The sequence below is a fragment of the Takifugu flavidus genome, chromosome 1 (assembly GCF_003711565.1).
Source record: "Takifugu flavidus isolate HTHZ2018 chromosome 1, ASM371156v2, whole genome shotgun sequence".
Taxonomy (NCBI): Eukaryota; Metazoa; Chordata; class Actinopteri; order Tetraodontiformes; family Tetraodontidae; genus Takifugu; species Takifugu flavidus.
This window is the reverse complement of record NC_079520.1, coordinates 6,041,485-6,062,280: the sequence shown is the minus strand read 5'-3', so window position 1 is coordinate 6,062,280 and position 20,796 is coordinate 6,041,485. Positions and strand designations below refer to the sequence as shown.

Sequence of the window (20,796 nt, the reverse complement as noted above, 5' to 3'; positions counted from 1 at the left end):
TGATAGAATTGACCTGGGAGAATTAACAGTGTTGGGAAAGAGAACAGGTTGGGGGGGGGGGGGGGGTAGAGAGAGAGAAAGAGAGCATGTGTGTGTGCTAGCGTGTCCATCCATCTGTGTATGCAAGCAGTGGTGGGAAAGAAAGAGGGGGTGTGTCATGGAGAGACAGAGAGGATGGCTTATTAGGAAATCATTCCTTTTAACCAATCGTTTTTAAGAGTGAGGGAGATGTCATTTCACTGAGAGGCACCACCTCCTGCACGCAGCACATCCCCTTCAGTCTGTGGCAGCGCTGTGTGAAAGCGCCACTATCGCTGCTCTCCCCTCTCTCTGCCCGTGCTTCTCTCTCTCGCTCCGCTCACAGACACTTTCGCACCTCCTCTCTGATGTTTCTGTCTCCCTCCTCGTCCACCCTCCCACCCACATGGAGCCTTTGACTGCACCTTCCCTCCGCTCTGCTCTGCCTCTCTGACTCTGTCCCACGGTCACAGATAGGATCTGTTCCAAACAGCAGCAGCCCCACCAGGAGTCCAGGTAAGACCCTTTTTTTCCCTCTTCTGTATGTTAATTTGCTCTGAGCAGCTGGAAGAGTGACTGCAGAAAAGCCCGTTGCTGGATTGTGCTTGCACGTGAAGTGGACCGCCGATTCAGCCTTCTGAGAGATGCATTTAGAAGTCAGGCTGTTGCTGGCCAGATGTGACAGTGACAACTTCTGGAATCAGGGTTCGCTTCAGTCCCAAGACTGTGGCCCGCTCTGAAGCCGCATTTAGACCTGCAAAAATCAAAGACAGACATCAAAGAAAGAGGAATACAGAGATGGCGAGACAGCGGAGGAAGTAGCCAGGATGCACATGACGGGATACCACACAGACAAACGAGCCGCTGAGCTCGGGAGTTTAAAGTTGAGGGAGCGCGGGCTCAGGTGTTGGTGGAGAGATCAGCAGGTGACGAGTTGAACTTGGTATTGATCTGCGGCGGTCTCCTCTCAGAATGGATCTGAGGTGAAATCTAATGAAGCTGATGCAAGAACTTGGACCCGGTGCACAGACACAAGCCTCTGAATGGGAACCCTGTCCGAAGTCGATGACTTTACGATCATGATAACGTTGGCATTCGTGGAAGTGATTTCTGTATGAATGAACATATCTGGGGTAGCTCTTTCTTCTTCTCTCTAATTGGATAAAAAATTGGCCGACGAGTGATGTTGAGCTTTTTCATGTCTAAAGAATAGACGGGCTGTCTGAAGAAGCACATTGGGGTTACTAAAAATCCCCTCTCGTGTCGGGCTTGATCGCTGAGACCTAACTTAAAAACTGATGTGGCCGTAATTTCTTATTTGAAAGGTGGTCATTGCTGATAGCTAATCTCTGAGGTTCACCTTCGATCCCTAATTTTCTGACGCCCTGTCACCGGAGTTTGGGGGAGGGGGGGTATTAATCACACCGTCAACGAGAAATGAATTCTGAAAATAGCCCACAGCAAAGTTGTGTCTCCCTCTTATATTTCATTCGTGACATAGTTTTGCTGTACTCTTGCGGAGCGGCGTGAGAGAAATAGCCCCGTGATGTGAAAAGACATTGGTTGCTGAGGTGCAAGAACATCTAGATTCACTCCTGGGGAAACATTACTAGCAGGAGTGAAGCCAGACTGAAAAATGCTCATTTTGAGCGAACTGGCCAGGCAGGCGGACTCACAGCAAAGCAGCTCGGTCACATTTGAGCCATTTGGGGAGAAAATAACACAATGATTTATCCATTTTAGCTACACAACAGCAAGACCTATGGTATTACATCACGTTATTTAGTCATCATAGTGATTTCTTGGAAACGGTGTATGTTTTCCGCCATGTGAGCTCTTTGCCTGACAACAGCGGGTGTCATTAACCCAGCACTGAGGCAGAGACCCAGAAAAATATCCACATTCTCTGGAAATTAGAGTCAGAGAAATTGGGGGAAGCTGGTGGCTCTTTCAGTCCGCTGAGGATTCCCTGCTGACAGCGACACTTTGTCTTTTTGTGCCTGGTTGGTTGTGAGCTGCCCCAGGTGTGACAGGCAGCCGGAGTAATGGGGGACGTGTGACAGATGCATATTTCCAGCCTTGAGAGAAGATAGACGGCGTGGAATCAGACTGAGCGGGGGACAAACTGTGAATCACTCCGATGGCTGCGCCGCCTCTGCTCAATTGATCTGTCATGTGGCTCTCGCAACCATTCCAAGGCACTAATTGCATCCTACCATGATTATTGATTGAAATATGAAGGGGGTATATTGGCCCCCCCGGAGAGGTCGATTATTCACACTGAGGTTGGTGGTCAAGTTCCAGGCAGCCCACCCTGTAACCTTGAGCACTCCATGATTTGATTTCTGAAAAGACGGCGGGTGTCCTTTCCCCACCACGCTGCTGGCAAATTTATGTGATAATTAATCTTTTATAAGCCTGTCAGGGCACAACAGCATGAGTCGGGGCCAAAAGATTACATTACAGTCTGTACAGTGGAGCAGCAGGCGGGCTGGTAAACTGACTTCAACTGGCAGCAGTGCAGGAAGGAGCCAACACAAGCCTCATGTCTCTCAGGGGCTTTTATGTTTGTCCCATGTGGGCTCCTGTGATACAATGCTGCTGCCACTTTTCCCATGTTTCTGCCAATGCTAAGCGTGACGCAGCCACGCGCGTTGGCTCACTTTAGCTCCTTATATAACGAGTATTTACACGTACTTCAGCATCCTGATTATGAGGCTTAACCTGTTTTTTTTAATTATTTATTTATGATACACAGAGAAATCAGGTTATCTCTGAATATTTTTAACAGCCATTGTCTTGTAAACAGCGTCATTTGCACACATCTATGATGTTTAGGATGCTGCGTTGTTGCCGCAGCCGTTGTGCTGATATGTGAGACGAATGCTGGCGACGTCGGGCGGTTGGCGGCAGGATCAGGTTTCAGGGTCAGACGTGGCAAAGGTTCTCCCAAAAGCCATTTCAAAGACTGTGATACACTACAGAAACACACTGTCGATTTTACTGTCAAGTCACTGTTCTGTTGAAAAATAAAATTCTTCTTAGTCTTGAACAGTGTAAACTGAAGATTTTAAAACACAAAATGCCTTTAAAGAAAGATGTGAGGCAGCACCACTGTATGTGGAGGGTGCAGGTCCCTGCAGGAGTGTGTTTGGATCACAGTAATGTGAATAACATTCCCACTGATGTCAGGACCCCACAGATTACACAGGTAAGCAGCTGTACATTCACTTCTCTTGTAAGCGGTGTGATGGAGGATCTATAAATTGATTGCGCTCTCCCTTCTATGAAATTGCAAACAACTGTGGACTTAAGTGAAACATCATTGACATGTTTCTGTTGACTGAAATGTTGGAGACAACACTTGAATTCTCTTTAAATCTCACCTAGACGTGACGAACAAACAAACAGGCTGACAAACAAATAATGCTGAGGCCGACGTCCTTCCGAGGCTCCTTTAAACATTTGAGGAGAATGAACCCGTGATGAAAGCAGGAGCGCAGTACAGGAGTTCAAATCCAGTTATCAACCAACATGAGCACTTCAGACATGTGGAGCAGGAAAGATTTTGTTCTCAGTTCTCAACTTGGTCGTGTTTCAGCTTCCCCAGTATTTGATTCAGCCTGCGAGATGAACCCTTTATATGAAGAAAACAACCTACCGTAATAATAGAAAAAAGAGATGTCACTTACATTTTCTTCTTTAAAAAACTCATCTTATTAGAGGAGAGGGTGCCTTGCTCGTCATGGTGCACGACATGTCACAGGGCAATCAAGGTATTTAGAAGCCGGCAAGTCAGGTTTCCCAGCAAATTAACGGAATTTTAAAATTGAAAGTCTATCAAAGACAAGTTTGTGGATCAACGTAATCAAAAAGCCCAATTACCAGTGCCACAACATTAGGAAACATGCTGAACCGGATAAGTCGTGCTGACAAATGCGCATTAATTTGACAGTTAACAAGTCAGCTGGATCCAAGTGCTCCTTCACAAGAAAACACCGCAGGTCTGTCATGAGTGAGCTAATAACTAAAACTCTCCAGTGGTGTTTGGAGGAAGAGTTTTTGAAGAACTGCTGTTGTTGCTGTGAAAGTGCTTCTACCAGACTGAATCAAGCTGAGTTTATGAGTCCAGTAAAAATCAAAGCTGCAGTAATTACGGCCCTTTGTTTTCCTGCTGAGATGTTTGAATTAGCTGCTGAGTGTGTAGATGTCCTCACAAGAATAGACAGACCCACCCTTCCTGCTACCCACTAGGTCTTTGCCCAAAGACACCCCGTGCCTATTGCAGTCACGTGCGACACGATTGGGGACGTTCATCACTCATCTTTAACTGGTTCCCTTTGTGGCCACCTCGTCTCGATTGTTGATTAAGCTCATGGTAGTTCTCACGCCTGCCATTAAAGTCAGAGGAGGATGTGTTGATGCTGTTCTAAAAAGTCCTTTTAAAAAAATCTCTGCGCCAAGCAAACTACTGCTGTGAGCTTATCTTTAAAACTGTTGCACACATTGATTTCTGTCATAAAATGACCTAACCGCTCCTTCAAAACAGGCAGCGCGTGGCACCATCGCGCCGGCCATCTGATATGAGGCTCCTCACCAAAGACAGGCAGCCTCACATCGGGGAATCTAGTGTGATATATATTTAATCCTTTTGTGCAGCCCTCAAAAGATGGCATGAATCTCAAACGGCCCTTGATAGTGAAAGCTGCCCCTCCTGATGCCGCGGATTGCGCCGTCGTTTTATTATTTTTATTCTCTGACTCGTCTCACCGATGTGACGCCTGATACAGAAGCTGCAGGGTTCATACAGTAGGAAGCAGATAATTGCACCGCTTCCTTCGCAATTGTTTTGAGTATTTGAGCTGCTTTCATCACATTGTGAAGCCTTTGTCTCCCTCTGGTTTCATTTCAAGAGCTTGAAAAGCAACTTTATTGTGGAAGGAAAGGTTCCTCTTCCGCAGGTGTATGGTGACACGCGAGGATCTCGTGTAAACATACTGTAGGCATATGCAAATCTGACATGTTTACAGCAATCAGGCGCTGGCCAAGAGGCTCTGGTATTAGTGGAAGCTTGAACGTGAAAATAGAAGAAGATAAGCTGAATGCATGCATATTTTAATTCTTGGTATATTCCTCACATTGAGATGATGGGCTGGGACTTGTTTCACGATGTGTTTACAGTTCCGGTGCAAACACCTTCACGTGCACAGGTTTTTATGACCTGGCAGGAACATCTGCTGCCAACAAAAAGGTTCCAAAGTTTGAATGTAGAAGAGGTGTTGCTACTTATTTCTCCTGGTGATGACAAGCAGTCCTCAGGATCGTTTCGTTAAAAGGTTGGTAAATCTCCTAATTTAAGAAGGAAAGGTTTCAATCCATCCTTCTTTACTCACACCAGGGATAGAATTGTATGTTATCTCTGTCCTCAGTTGGGTCATTGCAGCTCAGAACACATTTTTTCCCCCCAATATTCGGCCCGACCGTGCTGAATTTGCTTACCTCCCCCAACAGCTCGCCAGTTTTTCTATTATTTGGAATACATCTGAGAGTTAGAGCATTTATTCATCTCACCAGTTGGCCGTCTTATTTGTCTTGAGGTCTTTCCTATTTGCTGGACCTATTACTCTTTTGTTGCCGTGGAGGCGTCCGACAGCTAAAAGAAAGCTATCCTCGGCGGCCATATGCCTTCAGCTTGGCTCGCCAGTCTATGTCACCCCCATTAAGATTGGATCACTGGCCACATTCACTAAACCTGCCTCTCATGTGATGGAATTAGTGCAGCGGTGTACTTCTGTCTTAATGGTCAAATGAGTCTTTTCTCTGCCCCCGTTGGTACAGTCTCAGTGGACATTTGCACTTGCTCCTCTCCTGCTGTCACCTGTAATTGCATCTAATGAGAAAAGAAAAGACCTGCTCGTCTGAAAAAAAGAAAAAAGAAAAACATCCGCTGAAGACACGCCGTTCCTGCTTTTTCTGCATCAGAACCGCGCAGCTGCAGCCAGGTGGATCTAACGTGATTCCTCTTTGATACTCAGGGTTGTTGTGGCTCCACACAAAGAGGCTGAGTGTCACAAGTAATGGCTGCCGAGTGGGAGATGCATACCTTACCACTTAGTAATGCAGACTTGGACCAGATACAGGCAGCCCAGAGCGATCCTCTCTGAGCCACTCCAGGGGAACACTCAGGTTAGGGTTCGGTTTGACTGATTCGCTGCAATAAGCTGCCGTCTCTGTGTTGGTGTGTTTTAGAGCGTCAGCACTGCACGCTTGTGGCTCTTTTATGGTGCACCGTCGATGCACGGGACATTATTTTATACCCAGTGCGCAAATATGATTTTTACCACATCTGGAGAAACTTGGCATTGCACCCTGCAAGCACCGCTTTGTTGTTCAGTGGAGCCCCCCCGATCCCCCCCGATTTCCTCAGTCACTTTTCAATGATGCTGTTTTCTGGGTTTGTTACTGGTTCTTCGTGATAACGACAATAGACGCTCAGTCTTTGGAGGTGACTAAAAACACTGTGACATTTACAGCTTTCTCATGCACTTCTGTAAAGAGGGAAATAGAAGGGCCTGTAATCAGGCCCTGGGAATCTGTAATCACTTGTCCACTGTGACGGGAGGATGCAGAAATGATTATCTGGGTTAGATTTAACTTCAAAGAAAGCGTTAAGTATAAACAGCACTGGCGAGTCTTGGCTCTCCAAACTGAACTCACAAGCAGAACCTAGATATGGATTTAAGCTCTTGTCTTCGACTGTTTTCGTGCTGGGCAAAACACTGCAGCCTGCTTGGGAATAGATCATCTCATCGATGATCGAAATCCAAAGGCAAAGGCACCGAACAGCCTGGCGTTTGGTTATTTAAGGCCCTTTGTTGAGGTGCAGTACTTCGCAGGAAAAGCTCTCATAGCGGTTCATCATTTTAGCACACACGGACCTGCAGCAGCAGCAGCAGAACCAGCGCCATGGTTCTCCAGCCTCATTTGCAGTGACATCAGATACTGTGTCTCTACTTTCATGCATCTCATTAGGACAGACCATGTTCCTCCTGACAATGGGATAATGACTGGCACTGCCCGGTTCCTTGTTCTGGTCGCTAAGTAGCTCCTGGCCATGATCCAGAGCCTTGAAATGGGAATCACTCCCGACACATTTGGGCTCCACTTAAGACTGAGCAGGCCCATAGATTGAATATGAACATGAACCCTCTAGGGATTTAGGATATTTATTTATTCAACTGTTAAATAGTTTACCTGAGTTTCTGGTACCTTTTTTATTAATGTCAGGGTCCCTTAAACTGACAAAAATAAAGCTGCTTTGTCTCCATTAAAAAAATGGTTTTCACAAATTTGGTAATTGTGTTACAGACCGAATTATTTGGTTCAGGATGGACTGAAAACCCCCAAACAATCCCGAGTTTTATGCAAAGAGACTGAAAAACCAAACGTATTTATGCAAAATATCAGGCTGAACAGAGAACTGCTCCTCTGTTGTTCTTATTTTATTATGGTGTCGGTGAAGGTGTGTGTTGTTCTTGGCACGGGTTCCTGAGCTAAAAACACAAGCGTGTAAACACCGCCTCCCCTAATCTGTACAGTCTTTGCTTTCTCATCTGTTCAACTTGTGTAAACAAGCGTGTCGGCATGTAGTAGGCCTGACACGATGCTACATGCTGAGGTCCAGGAAAGACAGAATCCTGGTGTTAATCAATGGCTCAGCATGTTGGAATGTCCCGCATTTAATCATGAGGACACAGAATGGTAGAATTTTCCACAAGGCAGAGCTTTTGTTGATGCAGATCTTTTATCAATATTAGATTATCATATCAGGTTATTAATTAGAGGCACTCTGCTTGATGTTTGATGACAATTGTTTCAAAAGTAAACCCGGGGGAACCCTAACGATCGATGCCCTATTATGGCTGTCTCATTATGATTTTAAGGATGCACATTCAAACTTCAGCACCTTGGAGAGCGCCACACGGACGGCGGCCGAATGAAGAACAAACCGATTTAAACGTGATTGGAATTCCAAACGTTCAGCCGCATTCATCAGTGATGACACCATTAAATGGACCCGTCTCTGTATCAAAGCAACATCAAAGTCTGGAAAACAAATTAGCAACAGATTGATTAAAATCATTAGAACCTGTCATCCTTATCCTCTTTGTTCTTATGCCTCCATTTTAAGGATAACAGTACTTTGGAAAGTCCAAGCACAGCTTGGGAAATATCGGTGGTTATTTAAAAAGCCCTCCCCTATGTGGTTTATGTCATCATCATTGACCTCAGCGCACATGTACGGCAATGAAGGGATTTCACGGGTTTCACCTTCAAATAGGTTTTAACCTCCTGAAGCAAATATTTTCCCAGGATCATAAATCCCTTTTTTTCTCCAAATAAGATATTTCACTTGCTACAAAGCATCCGCATCAGCTCTCATTCTCTAAAAATAGGGTGATGCAAAGCACAATTAAAACCCAGAGACAACTGTGCTATTTGGGACACTTTTTGACATATACCCAATTGAATACAGACACTTTTGAGGTTTGTAGATATGCTAACGACATGCTAATTCTGCAGCGGTTGCCTGCGGACTGAAAACAAATGTAACTAAAAAACGCAGATGGGGACATTCAACATATACACTGAATATTACTCAAAACAACAAGGAGGCGTATGTTATTATTGCTATTTTTCTGTACAGGATAATTAATCACATAACATAAATCCAGTCTTTTGTAAGAGCTAATAATGAGTGTTATTAACATCATGGTTACTTTGCATGCTGCAGCAGTTCTATAACACATTACTGGAGGCCAATAGATCGCAGGCTGGTTGCTATCTTATTCAATTTAATTATAAATGTCAATGATTTTTATAGGCTGTGTGTCATCCTTTTAACAGTCCCATCACTTCAGCTGCAGTAGCCAATTACCAAAGCAATTACAAGTCCATGTGATAACTGATTGATATTAACTATTAATAGAGAATTCTAGATATGATCCTGCTTAAGCCAGAGATCTAAATCTGAAATACGGGGCATCTCCTTAAGTAGAAATAAAGGCCAAGCCAGTGTTTTTCACATTTAAACTGGCAAACAAAATTAGCCCAAGATGACACCTCAGCCTGTTTCCTGTATCGGTGAATGAGCTTGTGTTAGATTGCACAAACTGTCCGTTGGACACGATCTGAGTTTCCTCCAAAAACACTTCTTGTCCCGCAGTGTTTAACAGCCCTGAGATAAGCTGCTGCTGTAATAAAACCTTTTATATGCAAACGGTGAAATTCTCATCAAAAGATTTAGTGACTTGGTCTCAGTTCTCCCATTGTTACAATTTAAGTACAAACCAAGGCTCGTTAATCGATCATTAATGATCTTCAGCCGCAGAGAATTCTGCCCGATCGATTCTGCCGGAACAGTCAAGGTGGCGACACCACAAATGGTGTAACAATACAGGTTAACTCGTCCCTTCATTGTCACTTAACTAGAAATGACAGCCGGCAAATCCGTGTGTAATAAAATCAACACGCTGCAGTCAGTTATAATTGATTTAATTTATCATCATTAAGTGGTGGCTGCATCTTTCACGCTCTGCTTTATGTAACGGACATCGTAAACATACATTATACCACAGTATAACAGAGCTTTAAAATTTTAATCTTTGCTCAACTGCAGTAACAATGTCTGTATTTTTACCCCAGCACAGCCCAGTAAAGAAACTTGGAGCCTCACACTTCCAAAAACATGGGAAAAGCAGGTCAGCAGGACGCGCCCACAAACACACGCAGGAAAAAAACCAAAGACAAGAAATGTGAAGTGTGAAAAAGTTCTAAAAAAAAAAAAAAGACATGGGTATAAGAAAGGAAACAAGAGCAACAAAAACCAGCAAACCAGACATGATCAAAACAGGCTCCATGAGGAAAAGCAGAGTCGTATCGGTAATGGTGGAGCTTTTCCCACAACAGACGTGTTAGACAGGCAATATTCTACTGGCTTTACCACAAACATGTGGTTCTAATGATAAGATGATGCACACAAATACATATATTGGAATACATTAAATGCATCGTGCTACTAAAGTGAGAGAGAGAGAGGACAGAGAGAGAGAGAGACTGACCATAAAAGTAGAACCAGAACAAAAGTAGAACCAGAACCATCTGACTGGGCCAGTCAACCCTACAAGCATTAGGCTGGATCTGGCCCATTTGTCTCTGCTCACAGTGTCTATGGAGATGGAATGTTCAATCCAGTCTCTCTCTTTACTCACTCACTCACACACACACACGCACACACACACACACACACACACACACACGCACACACACACACACACGCACACGCACACACACACACACACACCACACACACACACACACACACACACACATACACACACACACACACACACAGACAATTGTGGTCTTTTTGTCTTTGTGAGAAACTTCCTAGCCCCAATACCTAGTACAGCTCAGAACCCTAACCATTCCAACTGACCCCTGAACCCTAACTCTGACTCTGACCCTGACCTTGACCCTGACCCCAACCTAAACCCAATTTTAACATCAACCTTAAAAACCATTAAGCTCAGCCAAATTTCCTCACCTCCAATTTTTTCTCCCCTTCCTAGAACAAAGAGTATTTTAGATTTTTATATGTAGCTCTCTCTCTCTCTCTCCTCTCTCTCTCTCTCTCTCTCTCTCTCTCTCTCTCTCACACACACACACACACACACACGTCTCCCCCCTCTTGTTTGGACAATAATTAACTTACAAATGAGAAGTGAAATAATCCTCCTAATTTTCCATCAATGAGTGATATGATCATCTGTCCAACATTTAATAATGGCCTGATGAAAGAAGAGCATAAGTTGACAGTGACTGAACGGGAATGTGAAGAAACAAATATTGGACCCCAAGAAGCATTTTTCACACATCTTTAATCAAATAATAAAGTGTTTGTGTCTCTCCAACATCATTCTAACCTCCGATGACTGAGGATTGGTTAGAACGCGGTCGCCGATAGTTTGTTCCCAACAAGTTGAGCTTTAAAGCTGCAGAATCACAAAGAATTCAAAATCAAGCCGAGCAAAGAAGAACAGTCAGATTTAGAAAACAGAAATTAGAATCGCAGTCTCGGTTCAAAAGACTCACTTTGTGATATTTGCTCTCATTACATTAGAAAATAGGCTGTACGGCTAATGCATGCTAACATGCATAATAATCCACAAGGACCTTATTCAGAGAAACAAAGAGATCAGACTTCATGAATCATGGTTATTTTTAGAGCTCATGTTAGATAACTGCTCTGATTTTAAGATTATATTGATGCAATCTCATTATTCACAATCCACATCTAAACTTTCTGAAGCTCTGTTGTATCTACAAAGCCACCAGTTTTCTGGTTCTGCAGTCAAAGAAACATTTTTAACCTTTTTTTCCCTCCCAATTTTGATCCAACTGGCTCAATCAAACAATAACGAGGGCTTTGGTGGTTGATGTCGGGTCATCAGTGGTATTAATGTCCAAACAGGCTTCAAGTGACAAGAAGGCGCTCACACTCAGTCATTGGTGTGGAGGGACAAACAGATAAATGCAAAAAACCCCATTTTTATCTGGACTGGAACGTCCAGACTCGCGTTTCTTTGCTTAAAAGGAACATATGAGTCATGTCCTGCTGCTTTTGTAGGATGACACAGATAAGATCCTTTGTTTTTGATGCACAAAGCCTTAATCATCCCTTCATCTCCGCACAATTAGCCAAGCTCTTTATTCTTGGGACTGTTGTAGAGATAAATTGACCGCCTGCAGCCTTAAATCTTGCACAACAGAGAACGTGCGCGCAGAAATGTGATCACATTTGCTGTAATTTAATGAGTCTTTATAACGTTTCTTTCTTTTGCCTGTGGAAAACCTAATGTAATCTGTCTGGTATGTGTTGTTTCCCAGTATTTTAGGCTCTTTTTGAGGATTTGTTAACTCCCATAATGACGGCAGAGAGCATGAGGGCATTTTGCACTGAAGGAATTTAGAGTCCTTACATAGTTTCCTATTGGGATTTGGAATTTATCTCCCGGCATCACTTGTCTTCTTCTGGCTGTGATTTGTTAATTGAGGAAATGTTAACATTAGGAAATATTCTCAAAGTCTTCATTTGCTTAGTTCATTGTTGTCTGAAAAACAAGCTCCAATTTAGGTGTTTTTATATGGGGAATTGAAATGAGTGCTTCCTGTCAGGTTTTTCAATTAGCACCTTATTTGAGGCCGTCAGCACCCCCCCCCCCCAACCACCCCCCCGGTCCTTTAGCCCTCCTTCCCGCCGTTGCCCTCGCTGTTAGGAGGAATGTATTATTCAGTGCAGCAGCTTCTGCTTAACGAGTTTTGGTGCGAGGCACATTTCCTCTGCCAGACTTTTGTGTTCCAACAGGTCATTTGTAGCGATGCTGACTCAAGGCTCTTCACGACAACCTGAAGGCAAACAGATAAAGTCGCGGGATGCCAGGACGACGATATCTACGCACTACAAAGTAAAGGCTTGTTGCATGATAAAGAATCTCGGCACTGCTCAAAGAAAAGAACACTTCCCTAATATTCCAATGACTTCAGGCATGTGGCAGGCAATTTAGGTTTATGTTGTTCTTTCAAGTCTACAAAAAAAGAGAGAAAAAAATATAGAAAATGACTCCAGCCGATTTTCCTGATCGGTTAGCTTCCATGCTAGCACCACTGATGCTAAGACCATGGAGGTCACCCCGTTTGACAGGACAAGAAAATCACAGGAAGTTTAAGTCTGACTATCACCACATATGCACCCCTATAAAGCCAACAAACACACAAAAATGTAAGCTATGGTTTTTGTCTGATCCCAGTTTGGAGCTGCACCTCAGATTCCTCCCAGTTAGGTTCATCTAAACAGACTCATCGATGAATCAAAATCCACTTCAACTCACCACAGGCCCCGTGGAACACTGCTGATGCAGTTTTAATAGCGCTTTATGCTATTTAGTTTTACCTTGTATGGGTTTATGCAGAAATCTATAATTTTATTCATTTGACCTCTGTGTAAGACAAGATTAATTAAAAGTCTGCAAAGACGATGTCTGGTCTGTGAGCACGTCCTGCTGACTCCACATTGAAAAAAACCTCTCGTTAAGACGAGCTCAGAGTGAAGCGTCCAGCGCAGCGTCTGCGGCGTTCCCGTTCTGAGCACCAGTGAAACTGCCAAGGCGCAGGAGTTATTTCCAGCTCTAATGGGAGCAGGATGCTTTTATCTGATGTCTCTATCAGTTGATTAACCAACGCATTGATCCTGGTTGAGATGCAGGCAGTGGTTCCTCTTGCTCTGGGTCGCTCAGGTCAGGCCAAGGTGAGATCCAATCACGTGAACAGCGCTGTCCCAGACTAACAGGCCCCAGTATAATTACAGCATGGCGGAGTCGGGGCCCAGCTGCAGATAAGGCAGGCAGTGGTCAGGGGAACCTTGTCTATCCAAACGCATTGTTGCCCATTTTTCATGTTAACCACACTGTCAGGACTGGGTGGATGCTCTGCACCACCAGCCCCAAGTTTCAAGGTCACTTTTCATGCAGGAACGTCTGCGCCGTGCCTTCCGTGTAAAATATTTACAAAAGCCTCTCCTTAATTAACAGTAATTAATCTCCCTAACTGCTCTCCTGTTGCACATCATCCGTTGCTGTTGCTCCGAAAACACAGGAGTCAACAACCAGGCTACTTTCTATTGTGCTGAAGCTTGTGCCTGGTTTATGAGCAGTGACTGGACGCCGTGGCGAAGGAGATTGCTGCCGTTAATGCCTTTAAAAAGACTTTTGAGAAATGTTTTGGCCTGGATCCAGGGCCAAACCTCCACGTTAGGGAGGTAAAATGGAGGAAGATCTCAGCCATCTATATAGAGGTCTGTGCTCGCTGCGCTTGTCAACCGAGCTGATGCACTTGAAGATGGAACCATTTTGAGGCTGAGTTTGTATTTATAGAATTACCAGTCTATGTGATCAAAGGGCCCAAAGAACCACGTCCCACATCACCCAGAGCAGCACAGTTACAGGAGCCATCTGGGGACCTCCCCAGAGAACCGTTGTCCTGGGGAAAAGTGATGTGAGCCAGTCGACAGTCACATCTCCTGTCAGGATCAGTATGCAGCTTAATTATCGATGGTAATGCTCATGTTTAAGGATGCAAGGAGCTTTAACTTTCATCCGTGACTGGAGGTGTCAAACTGAGGCTGTGGGCCATTGTCTCCAGAAGGCAGAGAGATGAGAGCTGCCAGCTGTGTGGGAAGGAAGGCGATAATTATAGCATTTCACCTGATCCAATCCCCCAACATCGCAAATGCATTGGGAAATGCTGTGATATTTGTCATTATTGGCCTGTGCTCTCGGTGTTAGCTGGTTACCATTCCCGTGTAGTTCTGGTTGAAATAATATGCTTTATTGTTCCTGCAGGACATTTGGAGAAGGAAGGACTATCTTAAGGTTGAGTCCATCTCATTAAATGTGAGAATTGATAAGATGGAGGCAGATTCATCGTAATATACTGTTTGCCCTGAACTGGACTTCTGGTTTCTCCTCTTCCTGCAGTCCATGATGATACAGAGACAAACATGTTCCCTTTATTCTGTTTATATCTGACTTTGACAACCCTATTATGGAGTTAAATCGAGACAAACAGACAAGTCTCTCCAAATAAGGAGTCATATTCACTCACTCAAATCATTGCATAACACAATAAATGGAATCATTGCATTTCTTTTAAGTTAACTTAGAGGAACCCATTAGCTGACAGTACAGGCTCTGATCACATTTTTCTGGAATGAAATTACCCGTAGAGCAGAGCTCAGCAATATATCTCACATGCCGGGAGAGCCTGGCGGAGTCCTGCTCCGGGCTCTCGCTCCTCTATCTAAGAGCCCGGTGCAGCGGAGTAAATTCCTATCCCCTTGTGTAAGGTATGTCTGATTGGGTGATCAGGTTGTGTGTGTCCCCCCCACCTATCCGGCACCTTCATCGAATTACCGCCATGTGGGCTCAGCAGCTGCTGCTTCTGGTCGCAGCAGGCCGCTGTCGTTAATTGAAGCGTAATGGACTCAGCAGTGGGGAAGGTCAGACAGAGCGCTCGGCCCACCCGCCTCAGAACGTAGACGCAGCCCCCCCTCCAGAAGTTCTCCAGCCTGGTCCCACTTTATGCTGGTCAGCTAACAAAGGAACAAGCTGAAGTGAAAAGCAGCAGATGCAGTCCTGCTGTATAGCAAAATTCAGGCCCAGCCGAAGCGAAGCCTCGGTGTAACTCACACCTCAGGACCTTAAAATGTCCAAAGTTGGGTTTCGGAGTTTATCACCACTCAAAGTGCTGCTTAACAGAACACATTCATTCCATCGCTTCTGAGTCAGACGGCTCGGTTCAACAAGACAACCTCCCAGTGAAGAAGCTTGGAACAATATTACTTACACAATATTTATTAAACAATGGCTAATGTTCTCTATGCTACATCTTGGTGCAGTTGATCTGTATGTACGTGTTCGTTCAGCTTCTCCTGAAGAAAGACAACCTTAAAAGTGACTTTGACCTTTCCGTACTTTAAGAATCTGCCGGAGAGAAATGATCAGTAAATTGTCTTCTGCCACTGACCTTTTACTGCCTGGCTTTAAAGAACAAGGTTGTGTATCCAAGACGCCGCAGCAGGATGGACCGTCTCTTCAACAGCAAGCACTTTTGATGCCTTTCTTATATTTATGAAAAAGAAAAACTTGGAAAAGAAAAGAAAACACTGTGGAAGCACTCAAGCATTAGTCGGCTTAAGGTTAAAACACTCTATTGGTCTAAATAGATGACAAATGCACGGACGGACGGACGGACAGGCCGACTTCCCCAATGGACAGTACTCGTTCTTCTGTGCAGTTCTATTCTGGTCTGTTCTCAGCACTGTGATGAGGGACCTGGTCGTGAGAGGAAGCCTCTCCTTCTGTCCGTCTGTCTTCTTTCACTTACACGTCCTCTCAGCAAATACACCAGTTTGATTTTTCCAGCACCGTCTGTGAGATAAAACACCTGTATGGCTCAGAATAGATGTGTGTTTTTTTTTTTTTTTTGTTCCCTGCCTGAAGCTGCGGCTTTTTTCTCACAGCTCATCACATTGACTTAAAAAAAAGAGCTCTTTAATGCGTTTTTATTGATCATGCAACTCAGGCTGTATTTCATGTGTTGAGGCACATTAGCCCCTTGATGCTACGTTCATCTTTTTTAACATGAAGAAACAAAAAATCCCAATATAATCGGCATTGGGAAAATGCAGGCTAGTTGCTGCCAGTCAGGCCGTCCATCTACTGAATGAAGTAACACAACTTTTTCTGCTCTCTGGTCCTGAAATATATCTATAATATGTTTTGTTTCGTTACAGTTCTTGCTTAAAAGCTTCAGGATATTCTCTGGGTATATTATGCCTAATGGACTTCTTGCAAAACCACTGAAGAGATAAAAATAAAGCCATGGACGTTTGATAAAGCACCAGAATCTTCAGTTTTGTTTTGTTGGTGATGCTACTCATAGCCACCTATGGAAGAGTTCATTATTATTGCAATGTTTTATTCTCCTGTCTTGTTCTTTGATTTGTTCTGTTTTAATCAAGTTTTTTTTTTCCCAGAGGAACGTTCAACAGTCCAGAGCAATAATATCTAAGCGCCATAATGACACAGTCACATGCAGATATCAGACATTTATCGCTGTTAAGCACATTTAAGTTTCCTCAGGCTCTTGGCTTTGATTAGACAGGTGTTGGTTAAAAGAGGACTCCATATTGGTGTGAATGGTTGTCTATTTCTATGTGATAGCCATGTCATTTGCAGCTGGTGACTTGGTGTACTTGGTTTACCCCGTCTACTTCCAGACTTATCCTGAAGGCAGCTCAGATGGGCTCCCGTCACCCCCATGACTCCACTATGGACTACAGCAACTGAAAAGGGATGATTTGATCCACGGTGAGAAGAGAGAAAATGTCTGAATGCGTGAAGAATGATTGTAATTTTCATCAAGCTGGCCCTTCAGAATATGCCTATTTTAGCTTTAACTGTAATTCAGCATTCAAAAATCAGCCTTTCAAGGCCAGAGTCCTGCAGCTGTCTCCCCTCTCCTCATCCTCCCCCTCCTCCTCCTCTCACAAAGGTTCGCCTCATTCTACTCAGTTTGTCTCCACACTAAACCTGGAAAGTGGATTACTTGACAAATGATCTCCTTCTGGCACCTCCAGGAATGCTGGAATGTCATTATGCATTTTCCTGCTGTTTCTCTGACCCCTGAATTAGGTTAAAAGTACAGTTTAGAAACGCTGACCAGTGAAGATGATGCACAGGTAATCTCATGACTGAATTCAGACCAGAGGAGACATTTATGCCTCCAACGTGGACCTAGAACCCCCCTTGCAAGTTACCTATTTAATATTTCAGCCTGTTTTTCAAGCTCACTTAAAAAATGTTTCCCTGCGAGTGTATTACATTTGACAAATGGATTTTGGGGACCTTTAAATAATACATTTCCTGGGCATGATAATATCTTTTCTATAAAACATTTCCCATGTCTGCCGTTGGAAACGTAAACTCCATCTTTGACTGAACAATAGCAGAAACATGAAGAATAATGACTGTAAAATCATAAAAGTGACATATTGTGAGGCCAAAAAAAGGAGAAAAAAGTGTGGATACGAAAATGCAACACCCATAAGCAAAATGTGTGTGTGTGTGTTTTTTTAACCTCTAAACCTGATAAACACTCTACTTTTAAATATTTTAGTTTTCTGTCAATTATTTGATGGTGCAGGCTTCACGAGCAAACTCGATCGCTTTACTGAATAACGAGTAACCTCTTTAAACAGCGCAATACCATGCTCGAAAGCTCCGGGTCCTGACTTTCATGCCGATATTGATTTGAAATGAATATTTATAGAGAAACATCCATGGCTGCACGATAAGGCCTAAAATAATATCTAGGTATTATCAGGCTAAATCCCGATACACACACCTCCATATTCTGATTTCTCCTTTAAATCACTATATAAATGTTAACTTCAACCTTTTGGTGCATAACATGACAGTCTAATGATTAAAGTCGACCCTCCTGTTGGATTTTTTGACAAATTTTCATGCAAAAAGGGGAAAATCACAAAGCAGGCTGCTGTGTTCACAAAACCAAAATAAAAATTGACAAGGCGGGTCTCTCCATGGCCTAATTCTCAAAGACCCAAAAACAGCACTCAGTACTACAAAAAAAGGCGCAGAATCTTTTAGAGAGACTTTCAAACCTATCGTAATAAAGTGCACTTTCTGTGCTTGATTGTGAATAAAGCAAAATAAGTAAAGTGAGCAAAGCGCAGAGGCCGACGTCCAGGCTGTGACTGTGAGGCTCGCTCATTAACATAGAGTCACATGACAGGAGGAGTGGAATCACGCTTGTATTTATGATTTGTTTTGTTTATGACAGCCAATCAGTGGCCACAGTTGCCTAGAGGTTTAGAGCCAAAAACACAAGCCTGTCAACGGGTTCTGGCACGAGTGAGGTATCGTGACACCTGACCACATTCTGCCCGTCGCGATGGCCAATTCCCTCGTGGTCCCCCCACCACTGCAGGGGATCTGATTCACTGTCAGCACTGAGAGACTGCAAGTGGGCAGACGACTCTGTTTTCATCAGCTCTCTGAGTGATTCTGGGGCTGTGGCAGAGGTCATCGTTGCCTCTTTGAAGAAACTTCTGAGCGTTTCCTGTTTCGGTGGCCCTGGTTCTGAGACTGCTAGTGCGTCATGAGGCTGTGAGGCAGGAGACCCTGCTGTGCCTTGGTCGGATATTAGAGGAAGGCGAACCCACACGAATACACACTGATTGCAAGGTGTAGTCTTGTAGTCTTGACCACCCACTCAGGCTGATTATATTAGCCTGGTTATCTTCTTATCACACTCTGACAAGTTCCTTGACATGAGAGCAGTCACAAACTTTTTAACTGCCAGCTGAGCTAAGGTTCTGCTGGACAAAAGCTGCTGGGCCACCTTTTCTTTTACTACGATGTCCAAATCTGGTCGTGCTTTTTCTGCAAAAATAAAGAAAATAAATTGTGACCGGGCAAATAATACTGTGGGTCTGAATTAAACCTTTTCCAAAATATTAACCAGTGCCATGTCTTTGACCATGGATTGGTCCCTTCATAGGGGAATTGGCAAACAAAGGAGCCAGAGTCCTTTGCTTCGGTGCCGGCTCCTTTAATGTTTTATGTTGTGTTGGTAGAGACGTGGACATGCAGAGTTTGAGGCATTATTCCTTTTGTAGCGGATGATAAGTGTTGAAGCAAATTCGTGGTGCCTTTGGTGCAAATGGTTTTGCAATATATCTTGCAGATAACCTTATTTTATTCCACGTCTTCCTGGCGAAACCTGAACCCATGTCAGAGCCAGAGCTGCGTTTGCTTGAAACCAAGTCATCCTTCTTCATCTTCAATTAACGTCTCTTACTCTGGTAAACTCGCCTGGGGTCTTCGCTCTTTTTCCGCACTCTCCTCCACTCCTAATACAAGAACATGCATTATTTTTCTGGATGGGTTGGCCGAGTTTGTCACTTGCTGTGAAAGGAGCACCAGGAGAGAGCAAAATTAGAGAATTACTTCTTAAAACATTTTCATGACAATTTGTACTCGATGGTTACAATATAGTAATTACGCATGTCTCACATGGAACAGGCCATGATACCTGACAAGTACTCGATAAATCTCTGGTTGCATCCATTAACAGATCAGGTCTGTGGTTCCAGACCCACCAATGGAAAATAAGCCAAGCCAAACATGCAAAATCATGTGTCATCAAAATTTATGAAAATACACAATACAGATATTGTGACAGTACATTCACAAAAAAAGTGCACTGGCTTTGCCAAATTTACCACTTTATAATAGAAACTGTTTCATCCATTGTGTTTGTTCCACTATGAGTTTAACAGCCAATCAATAGGAACCAGGTGCCAAATGATTTCAGTTCTTTGTTATCCGCTACATTAATAGCACGCTGCAGCCATTCACAGACTATTGTTGAAAAAGTGAAAAAAGCTAAGACAAGTATGCGCAAGGTTACAGCAGCTGCAATTATACTCTCACACATTTGGAAGGCAGTGTAAATGCTGCCAAATCAATGTTGTTGCAATTGATACTGGAGTGGGCACTTACTTGCTTTTCATGTTTCGTCTTATACAAACACCCGCTCAGTGAGCAAGTGACAAATTGTGTGTTGTTATCTCTATTTTCCACTCATCAACCTCGCCAGCGCCTGTGAGTGACATCGGTTGTGCTGCGGCACTAAGCTGCTGCAGTGTACCTGTCCGCCTGTCACAACTGGCTTGAGCGTGATTTGTAAACAGTTGTTATTATTTTATTTTTTTTCCTGGAATAACTCATCTTATTTTTAACCAGCATATAGTGCAGCAATGTCAAAGTTATAGCAATATATCAAAGCATCGTTACGTTATCCATATTCATAAAGAAAATTAGCAATGATAAATAAAACCACATCAGGGAGTGGAAATAAACCAGCCATTTAAAAAAGTAGTTCCCTCTCATGAACAAAACTCACTATGTAACTTGATTCAACATAAATTTAAGATTAAATCACTGGAACACTCAGCAATCAATACAGGAAGTCACCCATCTGAGGGCCTTTATCCCTACTTGCAGCACACCATAATTCCCAGTAACAGATGCTAGAGCAGCCGCTCCCAGTTTTCTCTCCTCTCTTTCCATT

General features: G+C 43.7%; 1 protein-coding gene across 2 annotated transcripts in view; it reads left to right on the top strand.

Moving 5' to 3' along the window:
* The first annotated feature begins 269 nt into the window (after positions 1 to 269).
* thsd7ba (thrombospondin, type I, domain containing 7Ba) overlaps positions 270 to 20,796 on the top strand; it is a 105,906-nt gene continuing 85,379 nt past the window's right edge. For both annotated transcript variants that reach the window (XM_057040559.1, XM_057040551.1), the window contains exon 1: positions 270 to 534. The gene's annotated coding sequence lies outside the window, so the exon portion shown is untranslated. The remainder of the gene's footprint in view (positions 535 to 20,796) is intronic.